Source organism: Salmo trutta, chromosome 28 (assembly GCF_901001165.1).
Source record: "Salmo trutta chromosome 28, fSalTru1.1, whole genome shotgun sequence".
NCBI classification, from domain to species: domain Eukaryota; kingdom Metazoa; phylum Chordata; class Actinopteri; order Salmoniformes; family Salmonidae; genus Salmo; species Salmo trutta.
The window spans coordinates 5931791-5951625 of record NC_042984.1 but is presented as its reverse complement, the minus strand read 5'-3'; the positions used below and the strand labels follow the sequence as shown (position 1 = coordinate 5951625).

At 42.1% G+C, this 19835-nt stretch overlaps 1 long non-coding RNA gene across 1 annotated transcript; it reads left to right on the top strand.

The window, feature by feature from the left end:
• Nucleotides 1-2359: 2359 nt before the first annotated feature.
• LOC115165314 (uncharacterized) lies at nt 2360-15131 on the top strand. Its single transcript, XR_003870126.1, has 3 exons — nt 2360-2856; nt 4388-4495; nt 13980-15131. It is a non-coding gene; the product is annotated as an uncharacterized LOC115165314 (long non-coding RNA).
• The last annotated feature ends 4704 nt before the right edge of the window (nt 15132-19835 follow it).

The following is a 19835-nucleotide window of genomic DNA, read 5'->3' as shown; positions in this document are numbered from 1 at the left end:
GAGAGGAGAGAGAGGGGAGAGAGAGGAGAGAGTGAGGAGAGGGGAGAGAGTGAGGAGAGAGGAGAGAGAGGAGAGAGTGAGGAGAGAGGAGAGAGGGGAGAGAGTGAGGAGAGGAGAGGAGAGGAGAGGAGAGGAGAGGAGAGAGAGTGAGAGACCTTATACCTTTACAGTGATCTGGAAATGAGCATTTTACACACAAAGTGACATGATACCGTTTGAGAGTCAGAGATCTACCTGCAACATCTTGCGTGGTGCTCCAGATCCGCTTGCGGATATAGAAGATAAATCAGGAAACGAATTGCCAGAAAACAATAGCCTTGTCTTTTTTTTTGCACGGCTGCAATATTCCTAATTATAGGGAAGGAGAAATATTCTGCGGCATTCCCAATGTAATATCTGGAGCCCTTCCACTGCCATCAACTACCACTGAAGGTAGTTCTTCATACATTTCATTAGAAATATAATGAGATTATTTTCTTCAGAAAAAAAATTGTTTTTCTTCTAAAACATAAAACATACACATTTTATGTGAATTGAGCATCTTCATCCACGATGTCATGTCTTAACCATATTAATATGCATGGTTGCCATTGGCAATTAATATTCATGGTTGCCATTGGTAGTTCATGTAGGCCTGTTGGTAATTAATATTCATGGTTGCCATTGGTAATTAATATTCATGGTTGCCATTGGTAATTCATGTAGACCTGTTGGTAATTAATATTCATGGTTTCCATTGGTAATTCATGTAGGCCTGTTGGTAATTAATATTCATGGTTGCCATTGGTAGTTCATGTAGGCCTGTTGGTAATTAATATTCATGGTTGCCATTGGTAATTAATATTCATGGTTGCCATTGGTAATTCATGTAGACCTGTTGGTAATTAATATTCATGGTTTCCATTGGTAATTCATGTAGGCCTGTTGGTAATTAATATTCATGTAGGCCTGTTGGTAATTAATATTCATGGTTGCCATTGGTAGTTCATGTAGGCCTGTTGGTAATTAATATTCATGGTTGCCATTGGTAGTTCATGTAGGCCTGTTGGTAATTCATATTCATGGTTTCCATTGGTAGTTCATGTAGGCCTGTTGGTAATTCATATTCATGGTTTCCATTGGTAGTTCATGTAGGCCTGTTGGTAATTCATATTCATGGTTTCCATTGGTAGTTCATGTAGGCCTGTTGGTAATTCATATTCATGGTTGCCATTGGTAGTTCATGTAGGCGTGTTGGTAATTCATATTCATGGTTTCCATTGGTAGTTCATGTAGGCCTGTTGGTAATTCATATTCATGGTTGCCATTGGTAGTTCATGTAGGCCTGTTGGTAATTAATATTCATGTAGGCTTGTTGGTAATTCATATTCATGGTTGCCATTGGTAGTTCATGTAGGCCTGTTGGTAATTCATATTCATGGTTTCCATTGGTAGTTCATGTAGGCCTGTTGGTAATTAATATTCATGTAGGCCTGTTGGTAATTAATATTCATGGTTGCCATTGGTAGTTCATGTAGGCCTGTTGGTAATTCATATTCATGGTTTCCATTGGTAGTTCATGTAGGCCTGTTGGTAATTCATATTCATGGTTTCCATTGGTAGTTCATGTAGGCCTGTTGGTAATTGTAGGTTGTCTGCAGTGTGTGTTTTCTGGACGTAAAAGCGCAGCGTCAGCAGAGTAAGGGCTCTATTCAATCCGCATTGCGGAAGTTCAGCTTTACAGCGTGATTGAAATTTAAAGGCAGTGTTCGTGCTTTCAGAGGAGACTGCGTTTACGTTGAACGCTACATAAGTCTGCTCAATCTGAAATGACCTTCACATTTCTATTATAAAATCTGTTATGCTTCTGCTTGAATAAAGCCCTAGGACTATCCTACGCAGAGACCTTGGGAGAATCTCAATTGCATATTCCTTGCGTCCCTCCCTCCCTCCCTCCCCTCGCTTCGTTCTCAAAACCCATTGGAGTGGAAGGTCAGAGGAGGAGGGGGGCCTCTGGGTTTCTCATCCAATGGGTTTTGAGAAGGAGGTTGAGGAGCGAGAAGAGAGAATGTAATTGAGTTTCTCCCCTAGAGAAGGCTACCAGAGTCATGCAGATTCTACCACTATTACATATTTGCCAAACTATTTATAATTCCTGTAGCTGCTGGTCATTGAAGATGTTTTCTGGAAAAGTAAACGCTGAATCAGCAGTTTTGCTCCAGAAAATCCAGTAGGTCTATTCCTACGTGTAGTGAGTGACCTCCACTGTAGTCCATCCATGAGGGTGCAGAGAGATGCGAACAACAGACATTAAAAAGTGAAAACTATCTGAAGGGGAAATAGTACATAGGTTTTTAGAGATAAACATCATACATTTTCTGACACAATATACATGTCAGCTTAAAGCTCCTCCCACAGTCGGTCTTTCAGGATCTTTCCACTTTTGTTGGTTTGTATTCTGATATGCTTCTCAATGTTTTATAACTATATGACCCCCCCATGTTTTGTCCCTCTGTTTGTCCCTCTCACTCTGCTCCTCCCCTCTCCTCCCACCTATAGTGTGAGTAGATTCACTCTGATGGCCTCTGCCTGGGCTGGCTGAGCTATGCTTGTTGGAACATGCCTAGACTTGTACTGACTCGCCTGGCTGAGGAAAGAGAGAGCCTTGAGCCCTGCCCTCAACAGTTTCACCATGCCCTGCTTGAATTGACCCTCAGGCAAACAAACAAAACCAGCAGAGCGCCTCAACACTGGCAGTTGACTGTCCTGGTGGACATTCAGAGTGGACGGACACACTGGACAGAACCACAACAGGACCTTGGATCTTCAGCTGTACCCAGTCTAAAATCTGTCCTCAATCCTAACACTACTTTACTGGTAAGTCTGATGTTTAATAGATACCCTCCTTGAATGGACTTCTTTTAGCTTAATCCTACTGTAGGTACCTTCTACTAGCTCTCTCAAATAACTCCCGGTCTCTTACTTCTACACTATTGAAAAGAGTGGTAATGGTAGCCTACTGTTTCACTAGCATGTAGCTATAGTATATAATGGTAGTCTACTGTTTCACTAGCATGTAGCTATAGTATATAATGGTAGTCTACTGTTTCACTAGCATGTAGCTATAGTATATAATGGTAGTCTACTGTTTCACTAGCATGTAGCTATAGTATATAATGGTAGTCTACTGTTTCACTAGCATGTAGCTATAGTATATAATGGTAGTCTACTGTTTCACTAGCATGTAGCTATAGTATATAATGGTAGTCTACTGTTTCACTAGCATGTAGCTATAGTATATAATGGTAGTCTACTGTTTCACTAGCATGTAGCTATAGTATATAATGGTAGTCTACTGTTTCACTAGCATGTAGCTATAGTATATAATGGTAGTCTACTGTTTCACTAGCATGTAGCTATAGTATATAATGGTAGTCTACTGTTTCACTAGCATGTAGCTATAGTATATAATGGTAGTCTACTGTTTCACTAGCATGTAGCTATAGTATATAATGCTAGTCTACTGTTTCACTAGCATGTAGCTATAGTATATAATGGTAGTCTACTGTTTCACTAGCATGTAGCTATAGTATATAATGGTAGTCTACTGTTTCACTAGCATGTAGCTATAGTATATAATGGTAGTCTACTGTTTCACTAGCATGTAGCTATAGTATATAATGGTAGTCTACTGTTTCACTAGCATGTAGCTATAGTATATAATGGTAGTCTACTGTTTCACTAGCATGTAGCTGTAGTATATAATGGTAGTCTACTGTTTCACTAGCATGTAGCTATAGTATATAATGGTAGTCTACTGTTTCACTAGCATGTAGCTATAGTATATAATGGTAGTCTACTGTTTCACTAGCATGTAGCTATAGTATATAATGGTAGTCTACTGTTTCACTAGCATGTAGCTATAGTATATAATGGTAACCTACTGTTTCACTAGCATGTAGCTATAGTATATAATGGTAGTCTACTGTTTCACTAGCATGTAGCTATAGTATATAATGTTAGTCTACTGTTTCACTAGCATGTAGCTATAGTATATAATGGTAGTCTACTGTTTCACTAGCATGTAGCTATAGTATATAATGGTAGTCTAATAAGTTATTACTGTGGCGTTACCATTTGACCATGTAATATCTCAGTAAATGGTCATTTTTATCATAAAATAAGTGCATTTATACAGCGAGTTAACAATTATACACTTCTACCCTCTGGACTGTCCTCTATGAATGACTCAGCATTGTCATATTTCCTTTTGGCTGGAGAAAGTTTATGAATGACCTATCCTCCTGAAAGAGCAAAAGGAAGTCAATGAAACAATATTACTAAAGAATTAAAAAGGTGCTCATTTTCTCTGCTCTTCTACCTGGCTCTTGGGGATTCCCCTTCACAGTGAAAACCTCCTCTTCATCAGCCGAGACAGCAGGCATCCTCCACTGATCTACCAGCCGCCACAGAGGAACCACAACAGTTTATCAAGGTGGGAAGCATGGAGACTTGGGTAAGAGACACTATTCTTTTTATATTTGTGTTGCATATAATGAACAGTGATCTGCCCTTTGATGTAGGCATATAGAAGGAATAAAAGAGAACCCATCTAACAGATGTAATATTCAGTCCTGTAGTAACTCATTATAGATCAGATATGTGTAGTCAGGATCCCTGGATGTTTTTCTCACCTCTCCAGACTATACAAGCAGGTAGGTAGTTACTGAGGCAACAATGTTAGTGTTTTGTGGTAACGAGGAGTGTTAAAGCTCCCGAGTGGCGCAGCGGTCTAAGGCACTGCATCTCAGTGCTTGAGGCGTCACTACAGACCCTGGTTTGATTCCAGGCTGTATCACAACCGGCCGTGACTGGGAGTCCCATAGGGCGGTCGTCCGGGTTTGGCTGGGGTAGGTCGCCATTTTAAAATAAGAATTTGTTCTTAATTTAGCCTAGTTAAATAAAGGATAAATTAATAAAAAATGTAATTAAAATAATGCTTGATGCATGTGTCTGAGGTAAAGCTGTTGAATTACAAACACAAGCCAAGGTGAGACAGACATATTGTAGTGAGAACGCAGCCCTATTCAATCCGTATTGCCGATGTTCAGCTTTATAGCCCGATTGACAATTAAAGGCGACGTTTCCCTGCGGTCACGGTAAACACAAAGTATATTTCATGTGGTCACGGTAAACACTAAGTATGTTTCATGTGGTTACGGTAAACACTAAGTATGTTTCATGTTTCCCTGCGGTCACGGTAAACACTAAGTATGTTTCATGTTTCCCTGCGGTCACGGTAAACACTAAGTATGTTTCATGTTTCCCTGCGGTCACGGTAAACACTAAGTATGTTTCATGTTTCCCTACGGTCACGGTAAACACTAAGTATGTTTCATGTTTCCCTACGGTCACGGTAAACACTAAGTATGTTTCATGTTTCCCTACGGTCACGGTAAACACTAAGTGTGTTTCATGTTTCCCTACGGTCACGGTAAACACTAAGTGTGTTTCATGTTTCCCTACGGTCACGGTAAACACTAAGTATGTTTCATGTTTCCCTACGGTCACGGTAAACACTAAGTATGTTTCATGTTTCCCTGCGGTCACGGTAAACACTAAGTATGTTTCATGTTTCCCTGCGGTCACGGTAAACACTAAGTATGTTTCATGTTTCCCTGCGGTCACGGTAAACACTAAGTATGTTTCATGTTTCCCTGCGGTCACGGTAAACACTAAGTATGTTTCATGTTTCCCTGCGGTCACGGTAAACACTAAGTATGTTTCATGTTTCCCTGCGGTCACGGTAAACACTAAGTATGTTTCATGTTTCCCTACGGTCACGGTAAACACTAAGTATGTTTCATGTTTCCCTACGGTCACGGTAAACACTAAGTATGTTTCATGTTTCCCTACGGTCACGGTAAACACTAAGTATGTTTCATGTTTCCCTGCGGTCACGGTAAACACTAAGTATGTTTCGCTGCGGTCACGGTAAACACTAAGTATGTTTCATGTGGTTACGGTAAACACTAAGTATGTTTCATGTTTCCCTACGGTCATGGTAAACACTAAGTATGTTTCATGTTTCCCTACGGTCACGGTAAACACTAAGTATGTTTCATGTTTCCCTACGGTCACGGTAAACACTAAGTATGTTTCATGTTTCCCTGCGGTCACGGTAAACACTAAGTATGTTTCATGTTTCCCTACGGTCACGGTAAACACTAAGTATGTTTCATGTTTCCCTACGGTCACGGTAAACACTAAGTATGTTTCATGTTTCCCTGCGGTCACGGTAAACACTAAGTATGTTTCATGTTTCCCTACGGTCACGGTAAACACTAAGTATGTTTCATGTTTCCCTACGGTCACGGTAAACACTAAGTATGTTTCATGTTTCCCTACGGTCACGGTAAACACTAAGTATGTTTCATGTTTCCCTGCGGTCACGGTAAACACTAAGTATGTTTCATGTTTCCCTACGGTCACGGTAAACACTAAGTATGTTTCATGTTTCCCTGCGGTCACGGTAAACACTAAGTATGTTTCATGTTTCCCTACGGTCACGGTAAACACTAAGTATGTTTCATGTTTCCCTACGGTCACGGTAAACACTAAGTATGTTTCATGTTTCCCTGCGGTCACGGTAAACACTAAGTATGTTTCATGTTTCCCTACGGTCACGGTAAACACTAAGTATGTTTCATGTTTCCCTGCGGTCACGGTAAACACTAAGTATGTTTCCCTACGGTCACGGTAAACACTAAGTATGTTTCATGTTCCCCTACGGTCACGGTAAACACTAAGTATGTTTCCCTGCGGTCACGGTAAACACTAAGTATGTTTCCCTGCGGTCACGGTAAACACTAAGTATGTTTCATGTTTCCCTGCGGTCACGGTAAACACTAAGTATGTTTCATGTTCCCCTACGGTCACGGTAAACACTAAGTATGTTTCCCTGCGGTCACGGTAAACACTAAGTATGTTTCCCTGCGGTCACGGTAAACACTAAGTATGTTTCATGTTTCCCTACGGTCACGGTAAACACTAAGTATGTTTCATGTTTCCCTGCGGTCACGGTAAACACTAAGTATGTTTCATGTTTCCCTGCGGTCACGGTAAACACTAAGTATGTTTCCCTGCGGTCACGGTAAACACTAAGTATGTTTCCCTGCGGTCACGGTAAACACTAAGTATGTTTCATGTTTCCCTGCGGTCACGGTAAACACTAAGTATGTTTCCCTGCAGTCACGGTAAACACTAAGTATGTTTCCCTGCGGTCACGGTAAACACTAAGTATGTTTCATGTTTCCCTACGGTCACGGTAAACACTAAGTATGTTTCATGTTTCCCTGCGGTCACGGTAAACACTAAGTATGTTTCATGTTTCCCTACGGTCCCGGTAAACACTAAGTATGTTTCATGTTTCCCTACGGTCACGGTAAACACTAAGTATGTTTCATGTTTCCCTACGGTCACGGTAAACACTAAGTATGTTTCATGTTTCCCTACGGTCACGGTAAACACTAAGTATGTTTCATGTTTCCCTACGGTCATGGTAAACACTAAGTATGTTTCATGTTTCCCTACGGTCACGGTAAACACTAAGTATGTTTCATGTTTCCCTACGGTCACGGTAAACACTAAGTATGTTTCATGTTTCCCTACGGTCACGGTAAACACTAAGTATGTTTCATGTTTCCCTGCGGTCACGGTAAACACTAAGTATGTTTCATGTTTCCCTGCGGTCACGGTAAACACTAAGTATGTTTCATGTTTCCCTACGGTCACGGTAAACACTAAGTATGTTTCATGTTTCCCTACGGTCACGGTAAACACTAAGTATGTTTCATGTTTCCCTACGGTCACGGTAAACACTAAGTATGTTTCATGTGGTCACGGTAAACACTAAGTATGTTTCATGTTTCCCTACGGTCACGGTAAACACTAAGTATGTTTCATGTTTCCCTACGGTCACGGTAAACACTAAGTATGTTTCCCTGTGGTCACGGTAAACACTAAGTATGTTTCATGTTTCCCTGCACTAGTGCCCTTTTCAACTGTCTATTCTTCTCCTCCCTCATTTTTAAAAATCTAACGTTTATTTAACTGATCACCCCAATCCACAAAAGTGGAGACAAATTTGACCCCAACAACTACCATGGGATATGCGTCAACAGCAACCTTGGGAAAATCCTTTGTATTATCATTAACAGCAGACTCGTACATTTCCTCAGTGAAAACAATGTATACTGAGCAAATGTCAAAATGGCTTTTTACCAAATGATTGTACGACAGACCACGTATTCACCCTGCACACCCTAATTGACAAACAAACAAACCAAAACAAAGGCAAAGTCTTCTCATGCTTTGTTGATTTAAAAAAAGCTTTGACTCAATTTGGCGTGATGGTCTGTATACATATTGATGGGAAGTGGTGTTGGGGAAAAAACATACAACATTATAAAATCCATGTACACAAACAACAAGTCTGCGGTTAAAATAGGCAAAAAACACACACATTTCTTCCCACAGGGCCATGGGGTGAGACAGGGATGCAGCTTAAGCCCCACCCTCTTCAACATATATATCAACGAATTGGCAAGGGCACTAGAACAGTCCGCAGCACCCGGCCTCACCCTACTAGAATCTGAAGTCAAATGTCTACTGTTTGCTGATGATCTGGTGCTTCTGTCACCAACCAAGGAGGTCCTACAGCAGCACCTAGATCTTCTGCACAGATTCAGCCAGACCTGGGCCCTGACAGTAAATCTCAGTAAGACCAAAATAATGGTGTTCCAAAAAAGGTCCAGTCGCCAGGACCACAAATACAAATTCCATCTAGACACCGTTGCCGTAGAGCACACAAAAAACTATACATACCTCGGCCTAAACATCAGTGCCACAGGTAACTTCCACAAAGCTGTGAACGACCTGAGAGACAAGGCAAGAAGGGCATTCTAAAGGAACATAAAATTTGATATAACAATTAGGATCTGGCTAAAAATACTTGAATCAGTTATAGAACTCATTGCCCTTCATGGTTGTGAGGTCTGGGGTCCGCTCACCAACCAAGAATTCACAAAATGGAACAAACACCAAATTGAGACTCTGCATTCAGAATTCGGCAAAAATATCCCCCATGTACAACGTAGAACACCAAATAATGCATGCAGAGCAGAATTAGGCCGATACCCGCTAATTATCAAAATCCAGAAAAGTGACGTTAAATTCTACAACCACCTAAAAGGAAGCGATTCCCAAACCTTCCATAACAAAGCCATCACCTACAGAGAGATGAACCTGGAGAAGAGTCCCCTAAGCAAGATGGTCCTGGGGCTCTGTTCACAAACACAAACACACCCCACAGAGCCCCAGGACAGCAACACAATTAGAGCCAACCAAATGAGAAAACAAAAAGATAATTACTTGACACATTGGAAAGAATTAACAAAAAAACAGAGCACAACTAGAATGTTATTTGTCTCTGAACAGAGATTACACAGTGGCAGAATACCTGACCACTGTGACTGACCCAAACTTAAGGAAAGCTTTGACTATGTACAGACTCAGTGAGCATAGCCTTGCTATTGAGAAAGGCCGCCGTAGGCAGACCTGGCTCTCAAGAGAAGACAGGCTATGTGCAACACTGCCCACAAAAGGAGGTGGAAACTGAGCTGCACTTCCTAACCTCCTGCCCAATGTATGACCATATTAGAGACACAAATGTCCCTTTGTACATTAACAATTTGCACATGGTTACAACACTGTATATATACATAACATGACATTTGTAATGTCTTTATTCTTTTAGAACTTCTGTGAGTGTAATGTTTACTGTTAGTTTATATTGTTTATTTCACTTTTGTATATTATCTACTTCACTTGCTTTAGCAATTATAACATATGTTTCCCGTTCCATTAAAGCCTCTTGAATTGAATTGAGAGAGAGAGGTAGTGAGAGAGAGAGAGAGAGAAAGAGACAAAGTGAAACAGATAGAGAGAGAGACAGAGAGAGAGAGACAGAGAGACAGAGAGAGAGAGAAAGAGAAACACACAGAGAGAGAGAGGCAGTGTGTGAGAGAGACAGAGAGAGAGAGAGAGAGGGGCAGTGAGAGAGAGAGAGAGGCAGTGAGAGAGACAGAGAGAGAGAGAGAGAGGGGGGCAGTGAGAGAGAGAGAGGGGCAGTGAGAGAGAGAGAGAGAGGGGCAGTGAGAGAGAGAGAGGCAGTGAGAGAGAGAGGCAGTGAGAGAGAGAGCACTGTACTGACAAGCAAAGCTATTTTTATTACAATGCATGGTTATATCAATAAATATCACTCCTAGTGAGGTGATAAAAGAACAACAAAGAAATTGCCATGGGTTTGTTGTCAAAGCTCATACTTCCCTGGTAACAGCACAATACCTCAAACCCAACTCCCATAGAACATGTTGAACTGTGACTCAACAGAAGAAACCAACCAATATTAGTTAACCCAGTTATGGGTAACCCAGGGCGATAAGCCATGCCACAAAAAGATAACACGCCTAACTACCCTATACAGATAATATAACAGTCCTAACTACTCTATACAGATAATATAACAGTCCTAACTACCCTATACAGATAATATAACAGTCCTAACTACCCTATACAGATAATATAATAGTCCTAACTACCCTATACAGATAACAGGCCTAACTACCCTCTACAGATAACAGGCCTAACTACCCTATACAGATAACAGACCTAACTACCCTATACAGATAACAGTCCTAACTACCCTATACAGATAACAGTCCTAACTACCCTCTACAGATAACAGGCCTAACTACCCTCCACAGATAACAGTCCTAACTACCCTATACAGATAACAGTCCTAACTACCCTCTACAGATAACAGTCCTAACTACCCTATACAGATAACAGTCCTAACTACCCTATACAGATAACAGTCCTAACTACCCTATACAGATAACAGTCCTAACTACCCTCTACAGATAACAGTCCTAACTACCCTCTACAGATAACAGTCCTAACTACCCTCTACAGATAACAGTCCTAACTACCCTATACAGATAACAGTCCTAACTACCCTCTACAGATAACAGGCCTAACTACCCTATACAGATAACAGGCCTAACTACCCTCTACAGATAACAGGCCTAACTACCCTATACAGATAACAGTCCTAACTACCCTATACAGATAACAGTCCTAACTACCCTATACAGATAACAGTCCTAACTACCCTATACAGATAACAGTCCTAACTACCCTATACAGATAATATAACAGTCCTAACTACCCTATACAGATAATATAACAGTCCTAACTACCCTATACAGATAATATAACAGTCCTAACTACCCTATACAGATAATATAATAGTCCTAACTACCCTATACAGATAACAGGCCTAACTACCCTCTACAGATAACAGGCCTAACTACCCTATACAGATAACAGGCCTAACTACCCTATACAGATAATATAACAGTCCTAACTACCCTATACAGATAACAGTCCTAACTACCCTATACAGATAACAGTCCTAACTACCCTCTACAGATAATATAACAGTCCTAACTACCCTATACAGATAACAGTCCTAACTACCCTCTACAGATAACAGTCCTAACTACCCTATACAGATAACAGTCCTAACTACCCTATACAGATAAGATAACAGTAATAACTGTCCTGTGTGGCTCAGTTGGTAGAGCATGGTGTTTGCAACGCCAGGGTTGTGGGTTTGATTCCCACGGGGGACCAGTACAAAAAGAAGAAGAAAAAAAAATGTATGAAATGTATGCATTCACTACTGTAAGTCGTTCTGGATAAGAGCGTCTGCTAAATGACTAAAATGTAAATGTAAAACCTACATCTATATAACCTCATCTGAATCTAAGTCTATATAAGCTGTGTCAGACACAGGGGGCTGATGGTAGGCTGATGGTGTGTGTTAGTTACTGTGTCTCAGTTAGCCAGCCAGTCAGCCAGCCAGCCAGTTAGCCAGCCAGCCAGCCAGCCAGCCAGTTGGGAGGTGGTTGTTTCCCCGAACCAGAGTTCTATTCTGCTATCCTCTATTAGTAAAGGGTTACATCAAGACTAAAGCAGGAAGGAATTCTTGTTGTCATGTGGTTACCGTCGCTACGGCAGCAAGCGTCTGGCTCACACACATATACACAGACAACTGCATTCATTTAGCAACTGCAGCAAAAAGCAGGTCACGAGGTGTGTGTGTGTGTGTGTGTGTGTGTGTGTGTGTGTGTGTGTGTGTGTGTGTGTGTGTGTGTGTGTGTGTGTGTTATTATATCCTTGGGGGGACCTAAAGTCCCCACAAGGACAGTAAAACAAGGACAATTCTCTCTCATGGGGACATTTCCCACATCCCCATGAGGACAAAGGCAATTTTAATCTTAGGGGTTAGGTTTAGGGTTAGAGTTAGGGTAAGAATTAGGATTAGGGTTAGATAAAATAGGATTTTGAATGGAAATTAAATGTAGGTCCCCACGAGGGTAGATTAACATGATGTGTGTGTGTGTGTGTGTGTGTGTGTGTGTGTGTGTGTGTGTGTGTGTGTGTGTGTGTGTGTTCCTTAGTCAAAATATTGGGTCTTTCCCTTGCTACTTTCCCCCCCAAAAAATGACAGCATCCCCTGCCTAAGGTTAACACTCAGCACATGCTATAAAACACAAGTAAACAACAACTAAACAAGTAAACAACAACTTAACAACAACAACGCCAAAATGGTTTCCTTTGTTTCATTCCAGAGGCACATGACCACATGTCTAAACTGTAATGCTAACTCTGTGTCACACTCATAGCTGTGGATTTAAACAGTGATGTAGTCAGAGCCCTCCTCCCTTCAACTATGCTTGAATGCTTCTTCATAGGACAATGTGGTCACATACTCTGGCAGCTAGTGCTTAACACTAATTAATACTAATTTCCCCCCCCCCCTTTCATCGTTCTAGTTTAATATTCCAAGGACGGAGCACCCCTTCAGCGATCCAATATATATTTTTAATTCTTAGTTAAGAGAGACAGCCCAGTGAGCAGCAAGAATACTACAGCTATTAAGTGTGTTTGAGTGGAGTGTTGATCTCCCTTCCTTTATGCTCTTGGCAGTACCCTCCAACTTTACTGGTCCTCTGTCTCCCTTCCTTTATGCTCTTGGCAGTACCCTCCCACTTTACTGGTCCTCTGTCTCCCTTCCTTTATGCTCTTGGCAGTACCCTCCCACTTTACTGGTCCTCTGTCTCCCTTCTTTATGCTCTTGGCAGTACCCTCCCACTTTACTGGTCCTCTATGTCTCCCTTCCTTTATGCTCTTGGCAGTACTCTGCCAACCTTTACGGGTCCTATATGTCTCTCTCCCCTCTCACTCACAAGCTACTAGAAGGCTCCCCCATTGCACTACTGTCCTGTCAGCAGAACCTATGCCAGTGAGGGGCTGAGGAGTGTATTGTACTGTAAGGAATGGACTCTCTGCCCGCCTGCTCAAAATAACTCTGCAGTGAGGGAGGCAGACTGATAGCACACACACACACACACACACACACAGACGTCACACACACACACACAAGCGCAAAAAAATAAGCTCTGAATCAAAACTAATCTTTTTGTTGCAAGAGTATAAATCACGGCAAGGCTATTTTTAGTTGAGGAGGTGTTTTTGGTTCATGTTGTGTACACTCACAGTGTACAGTGGTTCTGTGCTTTTCCTCTCCTCTACGTGTCGTCAGAATAGCAGACAGAAATGGTTCTCCCAATGCATCAGATTTGTCCCTACATAACTCATTGTCCTGGCATAGCCCCTTGCTTTCAGTTTGTATCTGTGTTACAATCAAATGAATCTTCCCACAAAAGGCTCATTTCTGTGTTGAATATAGCCTGACAGAAACTGATGGAGAGGCAAAAGGTTAACCTCTTAATGACCTTTACCTATTAATTGACTACCATTCAGATTGTGACCTAACATGACCTTTACTGTATGCATCTGATCTCTTTCAGAACGAAAGTCACAGGAGGACTACAAAACTATTCACCCTCGAGGCGGATTCTGTGACAACATCACCAGGTCGGACCTGATAGTGACCCGTGTGTGTGTGTGTGTGTGTGTGTGTGTGTGTGTGTGTGTGTGTGTGTATTAGATTCCCTGTTGGAAACATAGCAGGGAGAAACTGTACCAACCAGTGATGATGACCAGTGATGATGAAGAGGCCAGTAACTCAGGATCTGCTGGATGGATGTGGCTGCTGGGAGTGTTTCTCTGGCAGTGTCTTAGCTGGTTGTTGTGAGGGAGAGAACGAAGCAATCAGCAAGTATACTGCCGCAGAAACTCTTCGCACTACGAGCCCAGGCCCCTGGAATCAGCAAGTAGGCCATTGGCCCCCTGGAATCAGCAAGTAGGCCATTGCCCCCCTGGAATCAGCAAGTAGGCCATTGCCCCCCTGGAATCAGCAAGTACGCCATTGGCCCCCTGGAATCAGCAAGTAGGCCATTGCCCCCCTGGAATCAGCAAGTAGGCCATTGGCCCCCTGGAATCAGCAAGTAGGCCATTGGCCCCCTGGAATCAGCAAGTAGGCCATTGCCCCCCTGGAATCAGCAAGTAGGCCATTGCCCCCCTGGAATCAGCAAGTACGCCATTGGCTCCTGGAATCAGCAAGTAGGCCATTGGCCCCTGGAATCAGCAAGTACGCCATTGGCCCCTGGAATCAGCAAGTAGGCCATTGGCCCCCTGGAATCAGCAAGTAGGCCATTGGCCCCCTGGAATCAGCAAGTAGGCCATTGGCCCCTGACTCTCAGATGTCATTCCCCCAGAGCGACAGAAGGAATGAGGAAGAGAAGAGCACTATTTTTAGTATGATTATTACCACTGGACTCATGTCGGATGATAGACTGATGATGCGTTTGGGATATGGTGACGTCAGTATAACCTGAGTTGTGTGGTATTCTGTTTGAAACAAATGCAATCCTCTAGCGCCATCTTGTGTCTCAAATGTTAAGTTGAGCCAAATTGGACATACCGATAATGTGTTGATGTATAATTAAGTTATTACAGTTATTACCGGTTTGTATCTCTTAAAATATATATTTGCAATGCTTTTTTGCAATCACTTGCTCTGAGTTATTGAAAATAAACAGAAAATATTGAAAAAATAACTGTCAATATAGTCATGTCTTGTCTTCGTCATTCGTCATTTCCTGTTTGATTTGCATTTTATTTTGATCTGCACAGACCCAGGCTTGAAGACGATCTTGAGTCAAGAGAAACATTGTATGGGTGGTAGTTAGTCTAGTGGTTAAAGACAGGTAGTCTAGTGGTTAGCGTGTCGGGCCAGTAACCGAAAGGTTGCTGGATGGAATCCCAGGCAAAAATCTGTTGTTCTGCCCCTGAACAAGGCAGTTAACCCACAGTTAGGCCGTCATTGTAAATAAGAATTTGTTCTTAACTGACTTGCCTGGTTAAATAAAGTTTCAAAAAATTGTATATTGACTACAGTTACTTGAGTTTGTTTGACTGTCAGATCCATTTGCATTGTCCGGTTATCATAAAGCAAATTGCAAATCCACATTATACAAACATGAGAATATAAACAGGGAAGTTGACATTAGATATGTAATCTGCTAACATTCACTACCGGTCAAAAGTTTTAGAACAGTCATTCAAGGGTTTTTCTTTATTTTTACTATTTTCTACATTGTAGAATAATAGTGAAGACGTCAAAACTATGAAATAACACATATGGAATCATGTAGTAACCAAAAAAGTGTTAAACAAATTCAAATATATTTCATAATTGAGATTTTTCAAATAGCCAACCTTTGCCTTGATGACAGCTTTGCACACTCTTGGCATTCTCTCAACCAGCTTCACCTGGAATGCTTTTCCAACAGTCTTGAAGGAGTTCCCACATATGCTGAGCACTTGTTGACTGCTTTTCCTTCACTCTGCGGTCCAACTCATCCCCAACCACCTCAATTTGGTTGAGGACTCCAGACCAAAGGACATATTTCCACCAGTCTAATGTCCATTGTTCGTGTTTCTTGGCCCAAGCAAGTCTCTTCTTCTTATTGGTGTCCTTTAGTAGTGGTTTCTTTGCAGCAATTCAACCATGGAGGCCTGATTCACACAGTCTCCTCTGAACAGTTGATGTTGAGATGTGTCTGTTACTTGAACTCTGTTTTGCATTTATTTGGGCTGCCATTTCTGAGGCTGGTAACTCTAATGAATTTATCCTCTGCAGCAGAGGTAACTCTGGGTCTTCCATTCCTGTGGCGGTCCTCATGAGAGCCAGTTTCATCATAGCGCTTGATGGTTTTTGCAACTGCACAAAGTTCTTGAAATTTTCCGGATTGACTGACCTTCATGTCAATGGACTGTCGTTTCTCATTGCTTATTTGAGCTGTTCTTGCCATAATATGGACTTGGTATTTTACCAAACAGGGCTATCTTCTGTATACCCCCCCCCCCCCCCCCCCCAACACAACTGATTGGCTCAAACGCATTATGAAGGAAAGAAATTCCACAAATGAACTTTTAACAAGGCACACCTGTTAATTGAAATGGATTCCAGGTGACTACCCCATGAAGTTGGTTGAGAGAATGCCAAGAGTGTGCAAAGCTGTCATCAAGCCAAAGGGTGGCTACTTTGAAGAATCTCAAATACTTTTTTGGTTACTACATGATTCCATATGTGTTTTTTCATAGTTTTTGATGGCTTCACAGTTATTCTACAATGTAGATTATTATTTTTTTAAATAAAGAAAAACCCTTGAATGAGTAGGTGTTGTAAAAACTGTGGACCGGTAGTGCAATTCAAATCAGTTTATTGAAAAGTATAGAACAATGAAGATAATACTGTAGCTATAGATATAAAAGTAAAACATTTAAAACACAGGAAGCTATTTTAGAAAAATAGGTAAAATTTTTTTGTTTTTTAAATTTACGGAGAGCCAGGGGCACACTCCAACACTCCGAGATTTTACAAACTATGCATATATGTTTAGTGAGTCCGCAAGATCAGAGGCAGTAGATGACCAGGGATGTTCTCTTGAGAAGTGCGTGAATTGAACCATTTTCCAGTCCTGCTAAGCATTCAAAATGTAACGAGTACTTTTGGATGTCAGAGAAAATGTATGGAGTAAAAAGTACATGATTTTCTTTCGGAATGTAGTGAAGTAAAGATAAAAGTTGTAAAAAATATATATAAATAGTAAAGTAAAGTACCGATCCCCCAAAAAACTATTTAAGAAGTACTATAAAGTATTTTTACTTAAGTATTTTACACCAGTGCACACTCAAACTAAAGGGCAACAGTAGGGCCAAATATAGTCCTTACTGCTTCTTTTTTTAGAAGTCTCTAGTGCAGCTTACCCAACTGAATGGTTTCCAGGTGAATGTTTTAAGGAGAGTCAACGAGGGGTTAATATGTCCAGCAGAGAAACTTTAGTGTTGTCCTACCAGTGTGTAACCAACATTAGCATGAGCAGCAATAGTGCAATCCGAGGTTTGCTTTCAAAATAAAAGCCCCACCCATTGAAACACGCGACAACATTCCAAATTTGTTTAGAATTTCCCAAACTTTTTATAGTGCCGTACCCCTTCAAACATTCAACCTTCAGCTAAGTACCTCCTCTAGCACCAGGGTCAGCGTTTTTTGACATCATTGCAAGCCTGCCACACACACACACACACACACAATATGATACATTTATTAAACATAAGAATGAGTGTGAGTTTTTGTCACAACCTGGCTTGTGGGAAGTGACAAAGAGCTCTTATAGGACCAGGGCACAAATAATAATATAATAATAATCAATCATTTCTCTCTTTATTTAGGACAGAACAGCAGCCTCTGATGAGACACGGGCGGGGGCCTTTGCATATATATGCTGGTGCACAATATCTAAAGAAGTCTCAAGGTTTTGCTCGCCTGAGGTAGAGTACCTCATGATATCTGTATTTTTCGTAGCTGTCTACATACCACCACAGACCGATGCTGGCACTAAAACTGCGCTCAATGAGCTGTATACCGCCATAAGCAAACAGGAAAACGTTCATCCAGAGGTGGCGCTCCTAGTGGCCGGGGAGTTTAATGCAGGGAAACTTAAATCAGTTTATCCTAATTTCTATCAACATGTTAAATGTGCAACCAGAGGGGAAGAAATTCTAGACCACCTTTACTCCACACACAGAGACGCGTACAAAGCTCTCCCTCACCCTCCATTTGGCAAATCTGACCATAATTCTATCCTCCTGATTCCTGCTTACAAGCAAAAATTAAAGCAGAAAGCACCAGTGACTCGGTCTATAAAAAAAGTGATCAGATGAAGCAGATGCTAAACTATAGGACTGTTTTGCTAGCACAGACTGGAATATGTTCCGGGATTCTTCCGATGGCATTGAGGAGTACACCACATCAGTCATTGGCTTTATCAATAAGTGCATCGATGACGTCATCCCCACAGTGATTGTACGTACATACCCCAACCAGAAGACATGGATTACAGGCAACATTTGAAAGGCTGGTCACATCAACACCATTATCCCAGAAACCCTAAACCCACTACAATTTGCATACCGCACCAACAGATCCACAGATGATGCAATCTCTATTGTACTCCACACTGCCCTTTCACACCTGGACAAAAGGAGCACCAATGTGAGAATGCTATTCATTGACTACAGCTCAGCGTTCAACACCATAGTGCCCTCAAAGCTCATCACTAAGTTAAGTACCCTGGGACTAAACACCTCCCTCTGCAACTGGATCCTGGACTTCTTGACGGGCCACCTCCAGGTGGTAAGGGTAGGTAACAACACATCCGCCACGCTGATCCTCAACATGGGGGCCCCTCAGGGGTGCGTGCTCAGCCCCCTCCTGTACTCCCTATTCACTCATGACTGCACGATCAGGCATGACTCCAACACCATCATTACGTTTGCTGATGCCACAACAGTGGTAGGCCTGATCACCAACAACGATGAGACAGCCTATAGAGAGGAGGACAGAGACCTGACCGTGTGGTGCCAGGACAACAACCTCTCCCTCAACGCTGTAGTGGAGCAGGTTGAGAGCTTCAAGTTCCTTGGCATCCACATCACCAACATGGTCCAAGCACACCGAGACAGTCGTGAAGAGGGCACGACAAAACCTATTCCCCCTCAGTAGACTGAAAAGGTTTGGCATGGGTCCTCAGATCCTCAAAAGGTTTTACAGCTGCACCATTGAGAGCATCCTGACGGGTTGCATCACTGCCTGGTATGGCACCTGCTCGGCCTCCGACCGCAAGGCACTACGGAGGGTAGTGCGTACGGCCCAGTACATCACAGGGGCCGAGCTTCTTGCCATCCAGGAACTCGGTGTCGGAGGAAGGCCCTAAAAAGTGTCAAAGACTCCAGCCACCCTAGTCATAGACTGTTTTCTCTGCTACCGCACAGAAAGTCTAGGTCCAAAAGCCTCCTAAATAGCTTCTACCCCCAAGCCATAAGACTCCTGAACAGCTAATCAGCTGCTGCTACTCTCTGTTATTATCTATGCATATCTATGCATAGTCACAAAAACCTTATTTGTTCATCATTGTGAATAACTCACCACAGGTCAATGAGAATTAGAAGGGATTGCTTGAAAGGATGCACATAACTCTGCAATGTCGGGTTGTATTGGAGAGAGTCTCAGTCTTAAATAATTTTCCACGCACAGTCTGTACCTGTATTTAGTTTTCATGCTAGTGAGGGCCGAGAATCCAGTCCCACATAGGTACGTGGTTGCAAAGGGCATCAGTGTCTTAACAGCGCGATTTGTCAAGGCAGGATACTCCGAGCGCAGCCCAATCCAGAAATCTGTCAGTGGCTTCTGATTA